The sequence below is a fragment of the Echiichthys vipera genome (genome assembly GCF_963691815.1).
Source record: "Echiichthys vipera genome assembly, chromosome: 4".
Classification (NCBI taxonomy): Eukaryota; Metazoa; Chordata; class Actinopteri; order Perciformes; family Trachinidae; genus Echiichthys; species Echiichthys vipera.
Genome location: NC_139829.1, coordinates 22,565,262 through 22,586,013, shown reverse-complemented (window position 1 = coordinate 22,586,013; position 20,752 = coordinate 22,565,262). Strand labels below are relative to the sequence as shown.

Below are 20,752 nucleotides of genomic sequence, written 5' to 3'. Positions count from 1 at the left end.
TTACATTCTACTGAATGTATCATTTAGAAGAAGAAACAGCCTACTGTCAGGACGCCAGAAACTTAGGGAAACTCAAAACTTTTCTCTTGGATGGAGATGTATGATTTTTATCAGGTATTAATGGTAAACTGACATTTCCATTGTGGTTCTTTGAAAAAGCAAGACTGTAAGCGGATTTTAGTCATAGATATGCGTAGTTAAATGGGCTTATAATTACCAAATTATAGGTGTATACCATTGCACCTGGTGTTTTGACATTTGACAAGATGCTATCATTCCCGGATAATCTCTCTTATTTATGACTGGCATAGATTTCACTGATACTGGTTATGAAAGGGGTAACAGTATTTGTACAGCAAAGTTTATTTAATACATTTTACAGCTGTGATACCCTAGATCCTCTAATTAAAGAAATTATAATGTTTTAAACGAGGTCTTAATTTGTGGACGTTCATAATAGCAAGTCTTAGAGATCTGGCCCATTTAATATAGTATTCTGTCTTTTCTGTCAAATGTTTATAGAAAGGTTATGGAAACATATTGAAAGTTTGCGCAAAGTGTGGCTATTTAGCACCACCCCTAACAGCTGTGTTTCAAAAGAAGAATGTCGTCTGTACAGTTTCAAGTTGTAGATGTGCAAAGTAAAATGGGAGGGGGTCTTTTTTTGCCACTGTGAAGACGGCGGCATTCTTTGGGGGGCACTAATCCAGGGCATATATGCCAGTGCTGACAAAGGTCTGGGTTGTGTGTGTGTGGGTGTCACTGATCCCTCAGAAGGCTAAATTTACCCAGGATTGATAGGGGCAGGTGGATTCAGCTGGGACAGTTAGGGGATGGGGGGGTGTTCGGAAAGAAGCAGACCCGGTTTCAGTTCAGACAGCGATCGGGGGCAAACGCAGCCCAAATCGGGAGTTTCTATTCAAAGCCAGCTGGTCTGGCTTTATCACATGCAGGACATTTATTTTAGGCAATTTGTTGGTATTTTTTTGTTTTCTTTTGTGCATCTCCTTTGTTTTCCTTGTTGTTGTTTTTTTAACTTTTGAACTGTTTGATTGAGCTGGGCCTTAGCTGGTGCTGCGGGGCGTAACTTCCTGGGGAAGCAGAGACACGGCACGGGTGAGTTTTCACAGTATAGCTATTTCCATCCCTTTTCCTTCTCTCCTCTGGATCTCATTCTGTTGGTGGAAAACCTCTGTCAGGATTTCAAACCATACTCCGCACAGTGGGTCATGACATGTTCAACAGATTAAGCCATAATTGTTATACTGGAGGTGCTCAATTTCAACTGTTGAGAAATTTATTTTTTTAAATGCCTCTGCCTAATTGTTTTATTATAGTCTTGCTGGATTCAGGGAATTGTCATGTAGCTCCAAACAGAAAAGACTATATCTGTATGAACGAGGCCAAAAGATACACTTCATTTTTAAGTAGAAAGACACCAGAGAAGTTGAACACTGCTGAAGGAGGAGTCAGATCCCAGCTGTTGCCAATCACCTCTGTGGTGCACTCGGGAATAGCTAATTGAGGCTCAACTGTGTGTGTTTAAGTTTTAAAAGTCTACATTTTTATTTCTCAAAGGCAAGACAAATGGTCTCAGTTGCTAAAGTGGAACATTCTATTGTGTTGTTTCTCTGCTGCTAATTCTTCACAGTCAGTTTAGGTTACTGGTACTTTTAAGGGTAATTGCTTAGAACATCTCATTGCACAATCTGGAATTATCAGTGAGAGAAAAGAGCATGGCCTTAACATGCTGTTTGCTTTAGAAATGACTCATTCCCTCAAGGTAGCTACCTAAGTGGCAAATACACACTTCAGTAGCAATATGTGTCACACAGTTTGGTGTTTCAGTGAGACATATTGGGCTAACTTTTGAAACAAAGGAGGGAACTTTTGTCATATTAAATGAACACGGAGGGGTATAGTCATAAGCAAATGGAGACATTAGAAAATATATTTCTACTGTAGGGCACTTGTCCCGAAACAACCAAATGGAATGTCATACTAAAGCAAAGGGTTTGTTTGATGTTAATGAGTGGTGAATGACTCTGTTGGACATTTTCCTTCAACATTTGATTTAACTGTAGGTTTTGGATGAAATAAGAGAAGTAATATTGTTTCTGAATTTGATATCCTCGTACATTTTATTTCGGATTTAGGTTTTGCAATCCCATACTTTGTTGTACAATCTGCTACCACAACCACAAATAACACTAATAATGAAAATGAAAATTCCACCCTTTCTGAGCAAAAAAAAAAACTGTCACAAGATAAAATAGAGGAAATTAACAGCTAACTTGCCATTAAATCCAAAGAGACAGAGAAACTTTGACCGAGTTTACAGGAACTGCTCAGTCCTCACTTATTAGCTTTTCTGCCGCTGAATTCCACTGCTTTGATGGTCAGGGGAGATGAGGAAACGCGTTGTTTTCGTTCTCTGTAGGGTGGCGAGCGCTCTTACGCAGTTGCCTCTCTGCCTTTGAAGCTCTCCTCATCCTGTCACTTCACCTTCACACTCTGCTATAAGTTCCATTGTTGCTGTTGCTGTTGTAGTACGGATAGTAGTGGGGATGTTTGTATCTGAGTCTGATGTGAATATGTATTAAAATCGAATTCTATTCAAAGTAAGGAATAGTCACATTCAATGTAATTTATAGAACAAAAGGTGAAAGTTGCTGAAATGTATCAGACAAAGAAATGTCTGGTTACTGCTTGTTTCAGCTTGTTTAGGTTTAAGTGGAATGTTATACAGTGCAGATATGCGTTGTGAGGTTTCCACTTCGTGTAAAATAATAGGGACGTTAAGATACAGCACATAAGTAATTTGCTTGTTTATTCTGTAACAACCGCTGACAGAAAGCATAGCAGTAGTTAGGGTCGTTTCTATGGTTATTCAGCGTGGACACCACTGATCCAGATGCTCTTGAGTTACCTAAATATGTTACTGTAGAAAGTGCATTTCATTTAAAAAAACAAATTATCACTGAACCAAGACCTATAACACATGGAATGAGTTTCAATTGCGATGACATGTAACTTTTTTCCACTCTAATGGCTTACAGTAATTTTGCTCTTATTTTTCCTTTTCGTTCTCTTCTGTTGTCTTTATTATTTAAACTTGGTAGATTTCCAGAAGCAGTCCAGCCTACTGTATGAAAACTCTCTTTCCATCCACCCCCCTGAGCACTGTCGAGGCCAGAAAACAGTATGACGCTCTGCCTCTATGCAACGCCTGTGCGCCGGGGCCTGCCTAAATCTACAAAACACGAGTGCTGGCGCGAGGCAGCTCCTTTGATCTGCGGCTAATCTCAGTTGCCTGCCTCCCCTCTGATCAAGTCTGAATAAAAATGAGTCGGGGGTGATCCTGGAGGCACAAAGAGCTTTAGACGGTGCCGCTTGTCTGCCAAGCTCCACCATGTAACACGGGCCTGTGCCGATGGTCGCTAGGCCTTGCTATCACACATCAGAGCTGAGAATCCCTCATTTAGACACATATTATATTCCTCTCCACTTGCTTTTCTTCACAGTGAGATGCTATCAGCTGCTTGCTGCAAGTGTGGGAGAAGTTGCATAGCCATGCTGAGTGATCTTTAATTGTCAAGGGAATTGGCTAAGGTCAACAGCTCCAGGAGGGACTTCTGCTGTGTAATGGTTACTATAGGAATTGGAAACAGTGATGGCTGTAGTAAAATATGGATCACTCTATGGTATGATCTGGAATCACTGAGATCATAACACTAGTGTGGACATAAAGAACATTTTTTTCATAGACATTAGAATCTTTTCCCAAACCTTTGCAGAGAACGAAGCTTCCTGAAGTGGCAGCTATAGTATTTATGATATATGATTCACTTGGTTGCTGATTCTTTTCAACAGCTGAAAAATAAAGACGCCCCCCCCCCCCCCCCCCCCCCCAACACGGCCCCATAAGTCATTTGTTCGAGATGCTTATAATATTTACATTTATTGTGGCAACAGCCTGTAGTGGCTGTAGTAATTATGCCTGTACGCTGTTTGTGTCCCATGTGAAATAAAAATGAATGTTGACTTATTTGTACGTAGAAATAGCCTATGTATGGGTTGGATGATTTATTAGCAAGATGATATCAAAATATCTATTTTTAAATGTCACAATTTACTATAGAGCTATAGAAATAGATTTACAGGTAAAATGACGGCTAATAGATTATATAGCATCCAAACTAAACAACTAAACAACCATATATATTGTATTTGCGTTGTAATAGTGTTTTCTGATCCAGTATCGACTTTTCACTGTCTTTTTAGACAAACGTTATTAAATACATTCATATGAGTGTTTTGTGAAAAGCCACCACTATGGTTAAGATTTGGTAAGGTCACAAAACATACTTGGTCAAAGTTACGGAAAGATGGTGTTTTGAATTTAAGAAGAACTATGGCTTAAGTTTAGGGAACTGTCGTGGTCACGGTTAAAGAAAAAACAGGCTTGACAGTTAAAGTAAATGGGTAAAACTAGCTAATTTAATTTGACATTGTCGTATAACATGTCTTGATTCACATCATTTTATCTTTCACATGTTGACTATTTCTGCATATTTAACACTCATAATGTTGCAGCTTTTGCACCACTTCAGGAAACACCGGTGGGCACCCTTGCACAGAGACAAAAAAAATCTAACATTGGCATCTCCACTTTATGGGCACCATTAGAGAAAGGGCAGCGAGAACAATGAAATAACTGTGCCTGTGTTGGAGCAGTTCATAGGGGATTACTTTCCAACCATTCAAAAGGAGGAAAAATCATTAGCAGAAAGTGAGTTTCTTTTTTCCCCCTTGCATGAAGCAATCTAGTGCAGACAAAGAGAACTTTGAGCTCTTGATATACAGACAGAAGGTCCAGCAATTACACTTGCTGGAGCATAGAAAAGACACAGGAAGAGGAGTAGAGAGAGGAGTGCCAGTGTCAGGGATTAGAATACAAATAGGAAGTAAATTGAAATAAGAATAATTAAATTGTTTTTACAAGGGATAATGGTTACTGATATTTAATTTATGTTCAAATGAAATGACTTTGCTTAAATGTTTAGATTATTCCTCTAAATGAAAACTGCACAACCCTATCACCAAATTAAGGAAATGTAGGTTTAAAAAAAAATATTGGTTAAACTTTGCATGGGGGATACATCCAGTTAACCCATGTGGCAAACCCGTCTTTTCTGTGCTGAGAACGATGCAGAGCTCCCCTTCAGGCAGCATATTTAATTACACAGCTGTGCCTAAATGCACCTCTACAGGCAATCTGCTTTTCGTGTGTAGCAGGTGGCTCACTGATGGCACCTGTCATATATACATTATTATGACATACATGATATTAAAATAATTTGTCGGCAAAATCAAAAACACAAAGCATTTTGATTGTAAAATTCATCAAGTTAATTAATCAGCATATATCAGTCCAGAATAATCAAATGATAAATATGTTTAACAGCTGTTTTTTCTTCTAAATATCAAACTGTTATTTAGATGGTTGTCATGTGTAAATCATTTATAATAATTAATTATATTTAAGAGACAACATAGTCTGGTTGTTCAATATTGAAGTTTCATATAATCCACGTAAAGATCGGTGTGCATTTTCTCAGCAGGCACCACTGTAACTATGAGCGTGCTTATCTGTGTGTGTCCGTATCTATATGCACACATATACGTGATAGTATAACAAAGAGAAGAAGCAACAGGTCTGATCAACAGCTTGGCCAGCGGCACTGTGTTTCAGCCAGTCAGCGAAGTCACAGGACCACAGGGCTTTTCTTATGATGTAACTGGAGCATCAGGCAGAACAAAGGGAGAGCTTGTTGTTCAGCTTGTGCCTCATCCATAATGCATAAAAGGTGTACAGACAGAATGCTGTTGGTTAAACACGACACATGCAAATCACCAGCAGTGGCTCTCATTTGACACAGCTCTGTAAGGGGTCGTTAGTGGTCATTACAGTTTCAGAGGACGTCTGACTTTGTTATTAAGCCTGTTTGGTTTGATCAGACAGTGCTGTTCTGAAACTAGTAAACAAGGAAATATATGAAACGGTACAGTGAATGTACTGCTCGTCAGACACAGTTAATGGCCAAACCACCCAGAAAAACCATGTAATTGAAAATAAGGCTCTTTATGGTTTCACTGAAAAATGAGTCATACAACACAGAAGCTAATGATAACTAGACAGGCTTTTTGTTTTCTTCTTCTCTTTTTCTTGTGGGGTTTAGATTTGGACTCTGACACTTCCTCCTCCAAATTTAACTGACTTCTTTAGGCACTTTTGGTTCTTTCGCCAATCTGACGCCGAACATGTTTCCCATCAAACCCAAATAAATTGAACTTTAGCAATGTCATGGTTTGGGGGATGTTTTCTGCAGCAGGAGTTGGGCCTCATGTACAGCTACATTGCAAGGTGAATTTACATGTTCATGTGAACAACATGCAATACCTTCACTGCAAATGTCTCCCAATCAGCCTGCAGTTTTTATGCAAAGCCCCCTGTCACACTGCAAAACAGGTTAAGCAGTTCTTTGAAGCTAAGAATATTGAAACAATGAAATGGCCAGCCCAGAGTCCAGATCGAAACCCCATTGAAAATCCCAGTCTGTTCTGATCGACTTTCCGGGTCTTCCGCATCAGCGCACTCGGCTTGTCTGCACCGTCATGGCTGCCGAGGATGGACTGTATATAATATAAAGTAGTACTAATAACCTCAAACTGCTCAAAAATAAATAGAAATCTCACTTTTTACTATACAGGACTGTTAAAAGAAATGAAATGACTACATTTAATAAGCTGCCGTCAAAGTTCAACACTTGAAAATTGAAATTTCCAAGGTAACTTTCTAACTATCTACATGTAACATGTCCAAAAATATTATATTTATATTTTGTTTGCAAGTTAATTACTTACAGGCGATAATATATATGGTCTTTACTCAAAAAACACACTGCTTAAATGCTTTTTTTCAGTGGTAGAATTATCAAGGCAGTATTGCCTGCAAGGGGAATTTCACCTTTATATTACAAAAGCTCATTTGAGTGAACAAATAAAAAACTTCCCCAGAATTCTGAATTTGTTTTGTAATATGAGGACATATGATTTCTTATGATTAAATGTGATTCTCTCACCTTTGCTCCTCTAATTATACTATACAGTGTTACAATGCCTGCAACTATAATTACTGATGATATTGCCCTCCGAGTTTCATTATAAACCTTATTAATACGGAGCTACGAATCATGTAAGACAAAGACCAGACGCAGATTGGCAGGGAAATGTCTCACATCTCTCCTATAAAATGTGAAGGTACTTCTAAAGTAGACATGTTTTCCATGAGAACAGAAACCAGCTTTTCAGGCTGATCAAGTCCTGTACAATGCGGATGTAATCTGTTAACGTGAATGAAGAATGAATGTAATATAGTTTGTTTTAAATGTGTTTTTCTTTCTTTTTTTAACAATAAATAATATATATTATAAACACTCAAACATTCATTGAGAATATTACATACTGTACACTATGCGCTCAAACACACATGACCCTTTTCTCAGGCTAATACTGGCCTTTAAACATATGGATGTAGACCAGTAGGTATCGCGTAATGTTAATATGACATTTTACAAATGCATTACTTGTTATATTTGTAACGTTTTGTAGATTATTTCTTCATTTTACTTATTAGTTTATTTCTTCAGGATTATCATGTCATTTTCCCAGTATTGCCTACAATTAAATATGTGTAGCAGAATTTAAAGATATTTGATGGTGTAAATGCTTTGTAGAGGCTTTTCAATCCTGTTAATAATAATAATAGTAATAACAATAATAATAATAATAATAATAATAATATTTATTCATAATATACCAATTGAATATCAGACACACACACACACACACACACACACACACACACACACACACACACACACACACACACACACACACACACACACACACACACACACACACACACACACACACACACACACACACACACACACACACACACACACACATACACACACACACACACACACACACACACTCACACAAGATGTGCAAGATCTATAGATCCCCAGCTGAGCCTGTGGCCTGCAGGTCTTTCTGTAAACCATGTGAAGCTTGGTCGTCACATCATGTAGCATCAATCTAGTGTCAAAACACCAAATGTCTCTCAAATTCATTAGGGAACGAAAACAGGAAGACTGACTGAAAGCAGTAAATACCAAATAAAGCTGGAAGCATCCTCAGACATATCTGACATACAAGTTCCAGTGCTTCTGTAATAGCTGGCTAATTCTCAGGAGCACTGAGGCAGAGTGCTTGACAACATCATCGACTGTGACAGGCAGATTGTGTTTTCACGTGAGCGTGATCGACACCAGATTGCACTGAGCCCAGGCTGTTCCTGTTTGCCCTGGAAATGTGTTAGTGTTTATCTTTTGCTTGAGAGACGCATTCCTTTCTTTCTTTCTTTCTTTCTCCCTCCATTACAAAAAAAAACACATTTTCAGGCGAGCTGTGTGTGTGTGTGTGTGTGTGTGTGTGTGTGTGACATGCGCTGTGAAGTGACTGCCAGGAGAGGCTTAAGAAACAATCCAAGCAAGATCAATATCAGCAAACCGCACTTATGAATTTGACTTAACATGCAGTCGCAGTTTCCTCTCTTCTCTTTTCATGCACAGCTGATGCCAAACCTCACGAAAATTGAATTTACCCAAAAGCCTAAAGTGTGTGTATACATTCTGTGACACATTAGAAATTACATAATTGTTTTGGCAAACTGTTGATTTTTTTATCCATCAGGCTTTGATGAGAATGTCAACCTACACTCAAACATGCACACACACACACACACACACACACACACACACACACACACACACACACACACACACACACACACACACACACACACACACACACACACACACGCACACACACAGGTACACACGCACACACACACACACACACACACACACACACACACACACACACACACACACACACACACACACACGCACACACACACAGGTACACACGCACACACACACACACACACACACACACACACACACACACACACACACGCAATAGAACGTGAGTTCAGGATTGCATGTTCTAAATTTAGGAAGGAGGGACAATGAATGTCTAATGAGTCGGTCAGGGTAAGTGTCAGATAGCAATAAACTAATAATCAAGTTTGTTAAATTAAGCTTATTAAATATTGTCATTTACTTCATTTTAAAGGCCCCATGTTGTAAAAAGTGAGATTAGCATGTGATTGTTTATCTATAAAGTAGGTTTAGGAGCTGTATTTTGTAAGTACTGTGAAAGTAAATACAGATAAATGCACACATGCATGCCCAAATTCAGAAACTGTGCCTTTACACAAGCCTTCAGGACTTCCCTGCAGTTGTTTCATCAAAACTATACTATATATATAGGTCAACCCTTATACTACAGTGCCGTTACAGTCATTCCCCGGCTGCAGTGTCGGCACACAGAGCACAGAGGGTCATATGTGGAAAACCCAGAAACGCTTACCAAATAAAATTTAGTATCAACAGTATAGGAAAAAGTGTTTTTTTGGACATTAAAGCATGTAGACGTGTCCTTGTAGAAACCCCAAAATACAAGTATTAACCTGAAAATTAGCATAAAATAGGACCTTTAAGGAGAAAAAGCATTGGCTCAAAATAACAAAAATGCCACGATTTACTACATTTAACCTACACAAAACTCTGCTTGTTTTCTCACACTTATTGCATACCTGACTCTAAATGTATCAGCTGGCATAATGGGACACACTCTGAACGACATAATACATTGTAATAATAATCTGGCTATAATGCTTTGGGTTGTTTCTATCATATTCAGATTTAGCTTTAGATCCCCCCCACTTGGTCGTCTCAAGAGCAAAATGTACAGTAGGTCTTCCCTACTTTGCATTAAATGTGTGAGCACAGAATGAGGATGTAAGTACGGCTTCACTATAGTTTATCCCTGTGGACAAGTCAGACAGTCATTTATGAATATGCATGAGCCAGTGTTTGCCTCGTTTAATGATTTTTCACCATTCAAATATATTCTATCCACCTCCCCCTATTTATTTCTCTGCGCTACATATGGACATTAAACACACACACACACACACACGCACACGCACACGCACACGCACACGCACACACACACACACACACACACACACATACATAGATGTTAACATTGATCCTTCTCACTATGTGCAAGGTGCATGGAAACAATTACCATTTCATTGGCAAGTTCACTCTCTCTTCTCCTCCTCATGCTTCCCTGTTACTTCTGCTCCCAGGTGCCAACCAAAGACAACCTCAAGCATTGTGAACACTGAAAGGACCTCTCTGATGAATCGTTGACAGGAATGCCAGAAATCTACGAGACGGAGGGCATGTAAGACGGCTGATGAAGGAACATTGAACGTGGTACGTAAGATCAACCAGACACCCCTGGTTGTCCATATGTTAGTGACATACTTAATGCAATTGAATCAAGTAAGATGTCTGCACGGAGGAAATAGTCTATCAAGGGTGTCGAATCTGTATGTTTTACACACACTGATATGTGATGCCATTGATATCTGCCATATTGCATTTATGCACCCACTGCATCTAACAGACTATACCTTATTGATTATTATGGAGGTCTGGGGGCCATAGGAAACGGTATTAAAGATTAAAGGGTCAGGTGATGTGAAGGTGGTATTCCGAGTCATCAGACACCGGCAGCTTCAGTTACAGGCTGTAATGTCCGCCCGTCAAGCAGATTAGCCAGCTTGATTTATTTATTAACTGATTTCATGTCCCACCATTTCCTACCCTGACTGACTGACTGACTGACTGACTGACAGACTGACTGACTGGCTTCATACATGGCTTATGCTTTGCAGGGGAACTTCCAAGGAAGGGAACGATTAAGATGCTCAGTGTCCACTTACACTTCACACAGTCTGTAGTGACAGGGCATGTACTGCAAAGCTCTGAGCTCATAAGGGAAATGCTTTGCTGTCTGTATGCATTAAGACAAAAAAAAGTTGAAGTGGGGTTAAATTAACATTTTTCAGTAAAAGGTGGATGATATCTCACTGTTAATGAAGGTGAGGATATAATGTGACAAACTGTTTTGACACTGACAAGGAGAATCTGAGGGGCAACACTATCTTTTAATGTTTTTAGTATGGCAATTTATTATAAAACTTTGTCCTAAAAAATGCTGACAGTCATATTAATCCAAACCAAGGATCATATTGTCTTTTTTCTGAGGATGGATTGATGAAAAATCAAGAGTGGGACCTGATGGTGTGAGTATAACAGGCTCTATTCCAGACAACCATTCTTTAAACTGATACAGCACCCATATAATGTGAGTATAATAGAAGCACAATATTACAAGGCCTATCTGGGATACAGAATCTCTATACAGACTGCCTGTCTGTGTCTTATCTCGAGTGGGAAACTTGCTGTTCTAATTGTTATCTTCACACTAATAGAGTGGTTGTTTTGAAATCATTTGGTTGGATGGATAAAGGCTTGGTAATTCCCCCATGCTTAGTGTCTGTGTCAGGGCTTATCTGAAGGAGATAGCTGGGTCCTGGAGAATGATTGGCAGCATGCAGAAGGTGGAAAAGTTTGTAAGTGACTCAGAGCGGAGGCAGCATTCATGTTGCGTGAAAGAAATGTGTTGAGAACTGAATGTTGGAATTACTTGGAGGTTACTTAGCAAGATAAATGAGTTGAATCTACGTTTTAGCACAAGACGCACACTATATAATCTCCTTAAATTAAGAGTTGTGTGAGATAATTCATTTAGCAAACTATTTCATGTTTTTACACCATTTCTTGAGCGGAGAAGAACAAAACTTTGACGACTGGAATTAGCTGTTTAAAGTCGGCTGAAGATGTTCAATATGCTCTCCGTTTATTCATTAGTTAAAGCGCACATTCCCCATCATCTTCCTCTAGTGGTCCTCCCTGAGCAGTTAATTGTGCGTCCACTCTACCGGGGCTGGTGCGATAATAAAGCATTAAGAGCCGTGCCTCTTTCATTAAAGTAGAGTTGGGAAATGTGAGCCCGCCCACTTTCAGGAGTCAAAAAAAAAAGAGAAAAAAAATCGATTATTTCTCCTCGCACTGGGAGAGGAGAGGGTTTGGGGAAAGACTCGGTCAGGATTGTGGGAAGGAACAGAAACAGCCTCTCGACATCACCATCGAGCTCCAGACGTCCAGCAGTATAGACGATCAGCACCACCTCCACGATCGCCGCTCCACTCGGGTCTCTCTCCCCTTACTGGCACCTCACAGAGAAACCAGGCGAAACGTCCTCACCGCCTCCTAAGCAGACACTGTCCGATCAGAGAGAGAGAGAGAGAGAGAGAGAGAGAGAGAGAGAGAGAGAGAGAGAGAGAGAGAGAGAGAGAAAGAGAGAGAGAGAGAGAGTAGTTGTTTCTGACATTATAGAGCGTCCTACCACGTACTGTAGGTTACTTTTTTTCCCTCCCAGCGACGTCCTCAGCTAAGTTGCGCTCCTGGATTTTAAGTGCGTCTTGGCGAAGTCCGTCCCCATCAAGCAGCAGCTTCCACCTTCCTGTCAATCGGCCGGAGCAAACAGCCGGCGGACCGCTTGTTCTATCTTTCACTTCACCCGGACAAGATTTCATGCGAAATAAAGTAAGTACCGCGGTCACACTCGCTCGCAAACATTACGTTGCATCATATGATTTGTATTTTTAATCTTCCAGGGGGAAACTTGTGGGTCTATTTTGATGCGCGCTTCCTCTTCAACAAAGTACAGTTACTGCGTCTATTGATTTGTTGTGACCCTGATCGACTTATGCCGGCGACAACGATGTCATATAATTACAGGCTGGCATCAAATAGCTGTTTATGGTCTATTAGGAGAGTCAAGGTCTGTCTTGTATTTTTGTACTGTTACTGTGTCGATCTTGTGTAGCTTCTCATGTCCACATGCAGGCATGGACAGCCCCAAAGCCACAGCGACTTAATACGCTGCCCTCCTTAATATCACATATTACAGTATGTTCTCTTCTGCGCTATAAAATGGCACATGAAAAGTTGCACTGTTAGTTTAAAATGTGGTTTTCCAATCTACTTGATATGTTTTACAAAACAATTTGTTAAGAAACTTAAAAAAAACTTAAACACAATGGTGGAAAAATGCAGCTCTTAATATGTTTTTTAAATTTCAGATAATTAGCTCAATTAAAGCCTCATGTAGGGAAACTCACTATACATAAGGTGGCTTAACTTCATGGATATGCAATTATTTACCGGTTGTTTTAGACATTCTGAACTGTAGAAGTATCCTATTACTAACTTACTTAAATTAAGATAAACTGTACACAGACAACTTTAATACATATAGTGAACTAAACGATGTAAACATCAATAATTTCCAAACTACAATATAGGAGAACGCAGTGTGCTAGACTTATTTGAACATGTATTCATGCAGACCAGTGACAAAGTGATAACAGTATTTCAGATGGTTAGACGTGTTCAGGCTGAATTACTTCTCTGTGACTTTGTAACTGGCATTGTTTAGACCTATTTCAGTACAGCTATAATGATATATGTTTATACAGTGAGTTTAGTTCAGTCTCTTGTGGCTCAATTGAACCTGTTGCAGTGCGAGGATTAATAATGACACCATAATTAACCTGTGGCAACTTTCACAGGTTGCAGCGTTGGAAATCCTATTGGATTTATTTGTTTTGTGATTATGAGGCCCACTCATTAAATGTGCAGATGAACCAATGATGGTTATGAAATTTAAAATGAATACCGCACAACTTTATTTTAATTAAGACAGATTGTAGAACTGAACAGGCTGTATGCATTTAACTCATGTTCATTGATACAAGTTAATATCTATACCCATATTCTTATGAATTTGTTATGAAATTAAACAGCAAATATATTACTTTAATAAATACACTCCATTTTAAAAGTTAGAAAAATGAGTGTGGTAATGCAGAGACAACTGCAGTTTCTCAATATTAATAAAACTGATATAATATCATAGCACATTTTTTGTGATATATAAGACCTATTCAATTGAAAATAGTCTATTAGTAAGATATTTTGAACGCATAGTACATTGTTAAAGTGATAAAGTGTTTCTGTCTAATACACAACATATCCACCTAATGTTTGACTGTGCGTACAGCATACACTCAGTCACTTAGTGCTTGATAGCATTTCACAGTAAAGTCAATTTTAAAAATAAAATAAATAGATACAGCCTATATAAAGTATTTACCTTATTTGATGTACATTTTTACATTTTAAGACGTGCCCTGTGCAATGTCCTATTACTTTTTTGTAATCATTGATTCTGTTTTATATAAGTTGTTTACTCATGGGAAAAAAAATAAGCGTATTAGTGTATAAAACATTTTACACATGGCCTTCCCTCTTCTGCCCATCGTCAATGAAGTTGTTCTGTGTGGCCTGTCTGGCCTGTTGCTCTCTTGGGATTTAGCGTTAGGTTAATCCGCTCAGAGGAAGGTGAGCGCTCGCATGTGGACCCACGATTACACACAGAGGACTCTGTCAACCAAGCTCTGTAATCTCAGAGACCCTGTACAAACACACACACATGCATGCACACATGCATGTCGCACGTAAACTTACAGAAATGCCTAGGCAAATGCACAGTCTATCTCCTTTCTCTCTCTGTCTTTCTGCCACACACACACACATACACACACACACACACACACACACACACACACACACACACACACACACACACACACACAGGCACACACTGACACCCACACTATCTGCGCTGCTTTTGTTTCTCTTATTCTCTTAAAACCTCTCCCCCTTAACACATCATTTGGGATTTTGGGTGCTGATTCACAAAACCAACATTGACAACAAACTCTTACCCCTTCACACAGAGAGGGATTAGAAGGTCACGTGTCCCTGTGATTGGCCAGGGCATTGAGCCGATTGTCAGGGCACTTTGCTGTACACCAGGGGCTCAGTAGAGCTTTAGTTAAGTGAAGGGAAGGGACACATTGTGTGCCATGGTCAGGGTTTTGCCATGTGTTTTAAAAGTGCTCAGACATAATCAGCATAGGATGGACTGTTTTTTATATATTTAATATATCATAATTGTCTAATAGAATGCCTATTTATACCGTATGTAAAAAATAATGCTCTTTTTTTCACTGTGCTGCATCAGAGCATAGACATTTAATATTGTACAGATGGCACATTTCAAGATTCCCTCCTTCTATGAAAACATTATTCTTAATAGAAACATCACAAGCATTTATGTTTAAGCAAATAATTTAATGGGCCCTTTTGCTATGCTTCAAAGTTTTTTTCTTTTTCACTAATGGTTTCAAATATTTTGGAAGGGGTTTGCAGAGTTTGCTCAGTTAAACATCAGTAAAACACTCATTTGCAGGTTGGCAAGATCTGCAGGTAGATATTGAAGTACTGTAATTGGACTTCATGCCCTTTGGCTCAAATAAGAAGGTAATATAAGAGTCAATTGTAGAGAATCATATTTACCTCATATATAAGGAGTATATAATATCTTAAACTGTCAAGAGACATCCCTGTATATTCTGCAAATAACGTGGTATTTGATTTGATTTACGTTCTTTCAAATAAATGTGAACACCTAAAATCCAGATGTGATAGAATAATGATAACCTCTCTTTTTTAAGTAAATGTTTCTGATATAAATAGTATAGAATTGTCAAGCAATTTGCTTCGAATAACTTGTTACGTGCCTGTTTCTAAGCAGATGAAAATACTTAAGTTTTATAATAACTCAAGGGCTTGTTGTGTTTATTACACAAGGCAGGTGTTCCCTCTTTTGCTACATGGGAGGAGAAGTCTCTTCTTGGTTTTCATACATTTTTATAGTACTAATGAAAAGCGTAGGGCTCAACCTCACCATGTGTTTATTTACTCATTTTGAACTGATTTATTTGTCCTAACTGTTGTGCGTGTTAGAAATGTTTACCCAAATGTTTCGTTGCCTTCGGAGCACAGTCTGTATACCTTCATAAGAGCTGCAATTACTCATCAAACTTTCAAAAAAAAAATCTAAAGTAAATGACACAGTCCTTGAATGGTTTATGGTGGATGGAATGCATATATTTGAATATGTCCTGGTCTTTGCATAATGATGCAAAGTCTTCTTCTGTCTCTATCTAGTAATTAGCGGTGACGTTCAGCAACTTTCTCTGTACGCTGTAAGTGGATGGGGGTGTATGGGGTTTGTTCACTGGGGTGTTAAAGATCACAGAGGAATATATCAGCCTTTGATGTTTAATTGTATTGTAAAACACACTTTAGAATATTTCTGCATAAAGTAGACTTCTGGCTGTGCTGTGCTTTGTGTTTGCTGTTTCTTTGTGTGTTTGTCTGTCAGTGCTGTGTGTCTGGGAGGTGTGTGTGTGTGTGTGCGTTCAAGTATGTGTCTTGTCTGTTTGCGTGTCAGAATGTTTGTGCTTTTGTGTTTTGTTTTGTTTTTTTGTCTGAGTTTTGTGAGGTTGTCGCTGGTGTATATTCAAATGAAAATGCGTGTATTTCTTTTTCTCCTTTATTCTCACACTGAAGAGGGTTGGATTTGATGTCTGGGATGATGGAGCAGTCTGGAAAATAGTGTCAGTGTGAGGACTGAAAAGGCAAACTGAGAAGACAGATGCACAGAAAGTCAGAGAAAGACACACACACACACACACACACAAACACACACACACACACACACACACACACAGAAAAATGTAGATAGAAATGTATTTGGGCTTTGGTGACTTCAAAACAGAGCGGCAGAATCAGGTATTCTTCATTAAAGAGTGATGCTTTTGTGATGTCCTGCTTAACACACTGATGTAGATGAACAGGATGTCCTGCCTTCTTCTTCCTGTTTCCTGTTTCCTGCTCCGGGCCTGTTGGTCATTATGGCAGCAGCTGCCTGCTGGGTGGTCTTTGCTCAGTAGTGCTGACCACACAATCATATCGTCAGCTGCAGCCCACCTAAAGAGACACCAGAAACACCTCACCATACTTGAGGCCTGCTCCCTGAAATATTTGGACAGGGAGAAAGTCCTGGGAGGCTCGATGGCAGAGGAGTGCAGGGAGCCGAGGACTTTGAATGATAAGACAAAGAGAAACATTTGGAGTAGAACTGAGGTTGGATTTCATTGTCTAAACATTAGAAGGTTCAGACCAGGCGGAATGCCCCAGCTTTAAGAGTTAAACCCTAAAATGAGAGTTAAATAAATGTGTGTATAAATAAGCTCATTAACTTTTCCACCAGACACTTAGTTTAGTTTCTTTTGTGTGAATTTTTTAATCTATTCAGTATCAATATAACAGATAGAATCCAGGCAGCCTGTGCCAAATATAGTGTATATCTATAATATCTGCTCTGAACATGTTGTGAGTTAAATCCAGAATTAGCCGGGAATCCTTTTTAGTGAGTTTTAGGGGTTAGTTGGCGGGAGAAGTTGTTTGCTGTCCATGTGCATAAATCTGGCAACAGGAGGCGTGTTCCATCATAAAACACAGTACATGACCTGTGAACGGTAACTTCTTACCCCCTGATATATTTTCAGAGAGACCCCCCCCCCCTGCCGCTTCACCATCTCCCTTTAGTGTGGCACACATTTGGACTCCACCCAATGCCAAAAAAAGAAAAGAGGTGTGGAGAAGGGGAGAGAGTGAGAAAAAAAATGCAGAATGTTTTCCAGTGGCTGTAATTTATCTTTGTCACGACTGCCGACATAGCCGAGTCATTCTGCAACATAGTCCGGTGAGACGCACAGAGGTAGCTCTGTGCCTTGGCCTCACATTAGCTCACATCCATCTGAAACTCCAGCTTACTCGGCTGCCACAATCTGTGCCGCTGCTGCCATTGCTCCCCATCCACTGCTCCACATCCACGCTTCTGCATAGCTTCACATTGCCATTGCTTATTTCTAGCCGATCTTGTGTAGATGAAGTGGAATAAGGACACATTTTACCCAGTCAGGCTTTTGTGTGACGTTGCCCTTGTAATGAAACAGTCTCTCACTAAATTGTCACTAATAAGCAGCAGACATACTTTTTTTTCTGCTCTAAAGAAGAATGTTACAGTCTTAAATGCAATGATTATTTTTCATTTGAGAGTCGAAGATAACTGGGAAAATTCTGTAACATCAGGAGGTTAGCTGCTCAACTCCAAGGGGGCCGGTACTGTTGGAAATGCTGTTAACGCCATCTAAGTCGAAAAAAAGCTATATAAGAATCCATGCTCAGTGCTCTCCCGCTTCTGCACAGCACACAGCTCAACCCGGCGATGTCCTGCCAAAGTCCACACCGCTGTTCCTTTCCACTGTCATCTGTGCCATTCCCACACCAAAGGCCAGCCTGTAAAAGAATGCGCAGCACAGAACTGTTTAGAATACTTACATTACTGAGCTGACCAAAAAAAAAAAGTCGAGAGAAAGCAAGACAAATAAATGCATGTAGAAAAAGAAAGAGAAAAAGTAAATTGCGCTCAAACTTTTCCGTTTCAAGTGTATCTGAAATCAAACTTAATAACACACAATAACATACAGCAATATGAAGAACCCTGAGGGTGGAGAAGGGTGAAGCAACGCCCCCACCACACACCCCTTTTCTCTCTCTCTGTCAATTTTTAAAAACTTTTTTTTCGTCCTTCTGCCCCGTGATGTATGGCTTTTTCCTACAGTGGCTCTTCCAAAGTGCAGCTTGTGATGTCATTAATTTTATTCATACTTTATGGATGCTCTGTCTGGAAAAAAAAAAGAAAAAACGAGAGAGAAAAAGGAGAGGGACGATGTGAGAAGAGAGGGAGGGAGATCGAGAAAAAGAGAGGGGTGGGGGGGGGGGGGGGGTTGAGAAGAGATGGTGTTGGAAGGAGATTTTCAGTGCAGTTGCATGTATAATGAATGAGGGGGCACTTTGTTTGAAACTCCAGCCCGGCGCTTCACTTCAAGGTTTGCTGGGCAGAGTGGGGCCTTGTGATCTCACACCAGCCACACTCTTTATCCTGCCAATAGATGCTTTCACCTGGTACTGTGGTTCGACCCAGTGGAAAAACAAATAACCTTGTGTGTGTATAAGAGAAACACACAGAGACAGACAGAGAGAGAGAGAGAGAGAGAGAGATAAAGAGAGAGAGAGAGAGAGAGAGAGAGAGAGAGAGAGAGAGAGAGAGAGAGAGAGAGAGAGAGAGAGAGAGAGAGAGAGAGAGAGAGAGAGAGAGAGAGAGAGAGCACTGACAATGGAGCAAGGGGTTAGGTGGAAAGGGTGAGGAGCGGGTGAGAGAGGAAAGAGGTGAGTTTGTATAACAGCGGCAGTGCAATGACGCCCAGACGATACTGAGGAGAATACTGGCACCCAGCCCACTCTTCCTAAATAGTGCTCTCTACAGAAATAGCTCAGCCTTGATATTGACTTTTGTCTGGTGTGTGTGTGTGTGTGTGTGTGTGTGTGTGTGTGTGTGTGTGTGTGTGTGTGTGTATGTGTGTGTGTGTGTGTGTGTGTGGATGTTCACAATTGAGAGTGCTCGATAGGAGGACATAGATGGTTTTATTGTTTAGCAAGGAGTTTTTCACTCTGTTAGTGTCTGTTAATTGTTGTACAGAGTTGGTGGATTTTTTTCCACTCCGTGTGTTTGTGTGTGAGCATTAAAGTGTGTGAGTAAAGGAGCGAGCCGCCTTTTATTATTTGAGATAAAAATGGCCTCAGTCTTATTTTTTGGCCCTGTACTGGACTCACAGTTTTATAAATAGTTGAGGAAGTGCGGGGGATACCTGTCGTGGCTCCAGCCTCCCTCCAGCAGAGTCCCAGTGCCTCCACGTCACATCCATCCACCGCCGGCTCACTCTGGGCTACGGCAGAGCAGCCCCCTCGGGGGTCCAGCAAACAGGATGGGACTCAAATTGAGGGTGTGAGAAAATCAGTCTCAGGAGTAAAACACAAAAGGGCTGGCAGTGCAGCATGAGTAGCCTAGCTGACACTGTCGGATTTTGTAAAGTGCGGATTAAAGGAAACTACAAGTTCATTTCTTTTCACAACACTGAGTGTTTTAGAGGAGTGTCAGGATGGCAGCACAATAGAATGTCTTCAAAATGAGAAGTGACACTTAGTCTACAAGTGTAAGGTCACAGGGTGGATTTCTCTCCTCTCTGCCATCTGTACGCTGAGGTGTCTTGTTAATTTCATTTCTGCGTCTCAAGCATATGCCATTTGAAGAGCACTGAGAGTGTTAACTTTCTCTCTATGCGCCCATGTACACTGTTTCCCTCACGTTCTGCTCACACTTTCTTTTGAGATGATCTGGCTCCACATTTCCGAGGGTTTTTGAAGGATAAAAAAAAATGAATGTGAATAAACGTATGCTTTACTGACAATGATGTTTAAGGCTTTTTATACTTTACCATATAAAAATGATTTATTTGTGTAAAGGTTCAGATTATCGAAGTTCATACTCGTCTTGGTTATGTGTGTGGATGACAGCCTCTCTGCTTACTCCTATTATCCTTTACTGGGCATTATATTCCTAACATTGAACCATCTAATTATTTGGTCTTGAATCCACATTATAACTCTGAGACCATGAGATTTTATCTGATTAACTGTCAGCAAGCACAAGTGGAGTCTGCCCAGCAGAAAGTAGAAAAAGAGCGCCTGTAATT

The 20,752-nt window shown here is 40.0% G+C and overlaps 1 protein-coding gene across 7 annotated transcripts in view; it reads left to right on the top strand.

Annotated features, from left to right (window-relative positions):
- The first annotated feature begins 878 nt into the window (after positions 1-878).
- mef2cb (myocyte enhancer factor 2cb) overlaps positions 879-20,752 on the top strand; it is a 72,097-nt gene continuing 52,223 nt past the window's right edge. For 6 of the 7 annotated variants that reach the window (XM_083911821.1, XM_083911820.1, XM_083911819.1 and 3 more), the window contains exons 1-2: positions 879-1,116; positions 10,352-10,481. The gene's annotated coding sequence lies outside the window, so the exon portion shown is untranslated. Of the gene's footprint in view, positions 1,117-10,351; positions 10,482-12,447; positions 12,723-20,752 lie in introns of those variants that run through there. The other variant, XM_083911816.1, reaches the window with a different exon arrangement.